This window comes from Bactrocera latifrons, unplaced genomic scaffold, assembly GCF_001853355.1.
Source record: "Bactrocera latifrons isolate USDA-ARS-PBARC rearing strain unplaced genomic scaffold, ASM185335v1 scaffold_56, whole genome shotgun sequence".
NCBI classification, from domain to species: Eukaryota; Metazoa; Arthropoda; class Insecta; order Diptera; family Tephritidae; genus Bactrocera; species Bactrocera latifrons.
Window position 1 is genome coordinate 862806 of NW_017537223.1, and position 6000 is coordinate 868805.

Below are 6000 nucleotides of genomic sequence, written 5' to 3' on the forward strand. Positions count from 1 at the left end.
TGAGTAATGGAAAATGGAATAGGATCTGGTGGCAATAATCAAAGCACTTCTGAGCAATTGTTTAATTTATTACTATGAATAGGGTGTGGGGTACTCATAAAAAACCAGCAGCTCGAAATGATTATAAATATTTTTGAAAATAAATGGGATGCTGTCTTACATTTCAATTAATTTCTACTTTATTCTTCCACGCCTTGCGATTGATAATTCTCCAGTTGGGGCATATCGTCAAGTTAGTTACTACCTTATCTACTGTACAGCTTGTATATTCATACTGAGTTTGTTCGTTTTATCTCCGTCTACTTTTTTTGAATATTACTATTAGATAATTAGGTTAATGGTGATACCATTTGACAGTTTTCTTTTGACATCCCTTTCACAGTTACTATACCACATTAATTCGACAGCTGCCCTTTAAGACCAATCTGACATTCGTTTGATAGTTGTCATCTGACTTTAATTTGATATCCACTTACCTTCAACGATTTGTCGTCGAATTTGATATCTGTATGACATCCGACCTGTATTTGACAACTACCATCTTCCTTGTAATATATATGACAGCTATAAACAGGTCTTTGTGGCATACATTTGTCAGCTGTCATCTGCTGTCAATCTTACATACGTTAGCCTGCTGCCATATAACGTCAATTCTACTTCGTTGAGGGCTGTCATTTGAGGTTTATTTGAGAATTATCATCTGACTTAAATCTGACATCCATTTGACAGCTGTCAATCCATTTGACATTTTTCTTCAGACATCTCTTTCACAGTTACCGTCCGACATCAGTTCGGTAGCTGCTCTCTGACCACATTCTTATATCCATTTGACAGTTCCATATGACTTTAACCCAAAATCCATTTGATAATTGTCATCTGACAACAATATAGCATCTGACGCGTATCTGACTGCTGTAATATTTCATTTGGCTTCAATCTGACAGCTGTCAACTGACACCCATATAACATCCGTTTGTCAGGCATCTGACTTGATTCTTACGACCATTTAACAGTTGCTATATGACGTCCACTTGACATCTGTTTGACAGCTGCTTTTTAATGTCCGTTTCAGAGTTGACAACCGACTTAAGTCTGACAGACGATCTGCTGTCTGACGTTCTTTTTGAACAACTGACGGGATCAGCGCTCACGTCTTTTTTAAAAAGTACTCGATATCAAAATTATGTTCCAACTTGTTTGGATTTTTATCGATGATACAAGCGAAACTTGTATTTTGGTTTCCTTATAGTCCCTTTAAGGAAAATTCACTTGAAGTTGCAAATTTTGAAGGACTGTTGAATTCAATGACTTTACTTATCTTGGCGGTGTATATATAGTACAACACATTTATTACAACTCAGTCTCTTCCTCTAACAATAAAAAAGTTCGAGGAACTGTTGTCTCTTTTCAGCCCTTTCTGTCGCAGCACCATTTAATAATAAGTTCATAATGAAGATGTTCTTAGAAAGTAACATGCCATGCCAAACCGGTATGTTTTACTAGGTATGTGTGTGTGTGACATGTACGCATTCAACTTGCAACTTAAGTAGGTAAATAGTTGACAAAAAGAAGGACCCAAACTAAATGTAACAAATGATATGGGAGGAAAGTATGAGCAAAAATGGCGGCGAAGACTTCTTCAGGTAGCAAAGTGAAAGAATACTAATAAACTACTCGCAAAACTTACTTGTGCGAGAAAATTCTAAACTTCGCCGTGTTATGTTGTACTTTGTTGGTGTACTTAACAAGAAACCCTATTAGGGTGGGGAATAAGTAACTAGCACATTTATCGCCTCAAACAAATTGCCTCAATTAAAAACTTTCACTTGCAGTGCAATCGCAAGAGCCAAAAAAAAAAAAAAAAAAAACGCAAAGTAACAGCAAGTCTTGCGCTGTTATAAATGTTTGCGTGCGTGTGGGTGTGGGTGTGTATGAAAATACAAGTGTTTACTTACGAGTGTGTGTAGAAGTGAATTAATGCACACTTTACTCTGTATTACAATTATTTATATCAATTAGGTTATTTTATTGTCTACGCTAGTAAAGAAGAAGAAGAGGTTATTCCATTGCTCGACTTGTTTAGCGTGAGCTGAGACTTTAACAATCACTAAATTCTTGTACTTGGAGGCATAAATATATACTATAATAAAAAATTATGGATCCTATTGGGCGACTGAAAGATCCTTTCTGAACTAGTTGCCATAAGCAAATTCTGTCTTGCCGTATCAGTAAACGCTCTTACTAGATATTGTCGAATAGGCATTGAGGCTGTAAGGCTAAACATCTTGACAGACGCATGTTGTGAAGCTTGGGTGCAGGGGATAAAGCGATCCAGATACTTCCTCATAGTCGAAACTAACATTAGCCGCCTCAACATTAGCCGCGCTCAAAGCGCTTTGTCGATTTATGAGTATTTTTTGGCTTCCTTGCATGAAAGGTCCGATAAAAGCAAGCATTTTGAGATGACAGAGGAGATTCAAGCAGCATGCACCTCGGCTCTTAAAGCTATTCCGGAGAATGACTTCCGTGACGCCTTCAATGCTTGGAAATTAGCCTACTTGGAAATGCAAATTCAATAAATGCTTTTAATTCGACTCAGTCCTACTACTTTCCGGACAAAGCCTGTATTTATTCTATAATGATAAATTATTTATTTGTACTTATAACATATTTGTAACATCCTCATACTAATTCTTAAGTGATTATCCTTAATTTGGGTATTTTGAGTAAAGTTTTATGCAAAATTGAGGGATTATTTCTCTTTGGCCAGGTGTGGTGAGTTATTTCAAACCTATGTGATGACTATGAAAGAGAGAAAATACTCGCATGCGAAAAATTTCCGACACTAAATGCCATTATAAGAGAAGTTTGTTTTTCAGAAGTTCGAAAAAAAATTCGAATGCTTCTTAACTGACCTATGACTGTTAAAATCTATACGAGCATAAATTTCTAATATTTTTCCACGTCTAAAAATTAACCTTCGTATTGAATGAAAGCTTCTAAGCTAAGCTGTTAAGTTTTCAAATACGGCGCCAACTTTCGCTGCAAAACTTACGACAAGATTTCTGAATAACTCTTTAACTGTAAACTACATTTCCGGTTTCCTCAATTTCAAGAAATAATTTATGAAATGTACACCGKTATGTGTTCGTTGTTGTTGTATGTTTTCGAACTTACTACTCTTTACGCTCTTCTTTTGCGCTCTTTGCTCATTTGCGAACTAAAGCCATTCGAAGTGGTTACTCGTTGTTGACATGTATTCACTTCGTTTGCCATCAAAGTCGCACGAATCATACACGGCTCGTGTACTCGTTTTTCTGGCGCCCCTCTCGCGTCTGCGGCAATGCGCTCGCACAGATTTGCCACGAAGCAGCGGCTGTGCTGTGCTGCGACAGGCTGTCAGCTATGGGCGCAGTTGGAACTGGTAGCCAGTCAGTAGTTTCATGCTGTGTGTCGAGTGTGTTGCACGCATACGCGCGTTCGTGGCGAAAGCAAATGCAAGCGATATTAATTTTGTTTCAAAAAAGCAAAAAATTAAATAACATAAGTAACAGCAATAATCGGTGCGTTAATTGTTGCAAGTGAAGTTGTGATTTTATAAAATAATATTGTTCGGCATTAACGTAGAGTCCGTGTAGTGACAGCCCAAAAGCATGCAGGCAACATACTTGTGGTCCAAGCATAACTCAAAATCTGGTGCTTGCTCAACGGCTGGGATTGTGTGTTAGTGGGACTTAAAAAAGTAGCTTATACGAGCTGTGGTGCTGCTGCAACTTTGGGGCGTTAAATGCTGTTGCCTACAAGTAGGCGCAATAAGATAAATGACATCTAGGCATGATTTCGCCAAGGCAGTGTTGCCTCGGCATGACTGCACAGCTGAAGTAAATAAATGAGATTCTAGTCATCAGCAGTGTTGGCAGGTGAAATAGCGAAGGAAATACAAAAAAAAAGAAAAAAAAATTAGAAAGTAAGGAACAGTGAAAGTCAAAATTTTATGCAAGCAAAGTAAAAAGTAGAGCAGGTTGCTCGCGACATTGATATAAATTGAGTGCCATTTATGCTCGAAGTGAAATATTATCTGAAATAACTAGGTGTTATAAATGGTGTGGCATATTTTTAGGCACCCAACAGCATAACTGACAGCCAAAGTCGTGTGCAGAGCAAAAGTAGACAATCAAAATTTGAAGTTGAGCAGTTTTGCCAAACTAATGTTGAATATTATTTGCTATTGAATGCATTAGAAGTGGTTTTAATTGATATTGACGGCACTGCTCTGCACACATTAAGTGTTCGCGCTGAAAAGTATGCAATAACAAGTGAGAGTTTTAAAGCAAGTTGTGAAAAGTGTGGCAAATACTGAGAGAGTGAAATTATTAAAGGATATAAATTGTATAATTTGCATTTTGAGGCGGCGATGCGTTAAGGAGCGCAAACACGAAGCAAGTGGAAAAACAGAAAGTGAAATTAATTGCTCTAATAAGTGTTCATGAAGATAATGTATGCTGTGTCATGTTGATGGATGACCATACTGAACGTGAAGGTGTTGTAACAATGTGCAATGAAGATTAGCATATAATGCACCACAACAACAACTATTGTTCTGAAACTGCCCAAGGGGTATTAAGAAAAGAAAACTAAGCAACTTAGTGAATGTAAAGAGTTTGTTTTGTAAAACAATCAGCTGTTAAAGCTACTTCTTTAACAGAGTTATAAACGTGGGCCAAGAAAGCGCAGAAAAATCCGTAAATACTAAAAGAAATTCAATTTGACCCATTTATAGATTGTCGCGTAAACACTGTAACGCGCTGAAACGCGGTTAAACCGCCATTAAAAGAACAATTCCCTGTTTGTGAGCAAGAAGTGCAAAAAATACACAGGGAAGAAGCAGCAGCCACGGGGAGAAGTTGCAAAAAACTGCGAAAGAGCGAAATCTCGTCAACAGTAGCAAAAGCAAAAATTACACCTACACCAGGCACTCAATGGCGGCAGCGAAAGCGGCGAGCGCTTGAAGTCGAGTTAAGTGTTTACTGCGCGCCCGGAGGTAGGCAACGAATCGCGCGGCTGCTGAGAAACGGCGAGTGAGTGGGGAGTGGGAGTGCTACCGACCAGCCAAACAGTCTACAATTCAAGCTTACGTCCGCCCGCCTGGCTGTCTGCTTGACTGCCCACCGCGTCTCCACTTGGTCGCCAGCCAGCTAGCAATTCGCTCGACCCAACAAAGCGCACAAAGCGAACAAAACRAATAAAGTGAGCAGAGAAAACATTTAGGAAAAGCGAGAAAGTGAGAAAAAGGAAAAGCATTTTGGGTTATTAGTCCCGTGAGTGTTTTTTAAAAAGACCATTTTTCTGGTATTTCACTGGCACTAATTTGATGAAATCTTTAGTTGGCATTTTTTGGCGCAACCCCCGCACCCCGTGTAAGCCACTGTGACTGTTGCCGCTGTCAGATTTGATGTTGGCATTTTTTTTGTTGTTTTTGTAAAATCGGAAATTGTGACCATCGCGTCGAGTCATCATATTAGCGGTGGCGCGGCTGTTGGAGGGGAAACATTGTTATGATTGTCGGAAATGTGCACAAGTATTAGAGCGGAATTGAAAAATCGGTACACCGAAAGTGGGGTGGTGGCTAGCCCTAGGGGATACGCTTGAAATACTTGCTCGCGGTGCTAAAGACTATTTGGGGACGTGAATTAAGGCTGGCATAAGCGGCGCGCGTGTTGTTGTGCGCGCGCGTGCTTTTTCAATTTACTGAGACGCCCTGCCAACCGTTTAACGGCAACGAATAATCAACGGAAACAACGCGGCAACGCTTGGACGCCTACTCGTGCGGCGCCTATTAATTCATTGCAATTAAGCAGGAGCCTTGATAGTGGCAGTGTCTCAGCGGAAGCGGCCAAGTGTGGCAAGGTGGAACTGCAATTAGCATCAAATCAAATCTTCCACACACACACACATACATACGCGTTCGCCGCATAGCGTCGCGCGGCACAATGAGTTCTT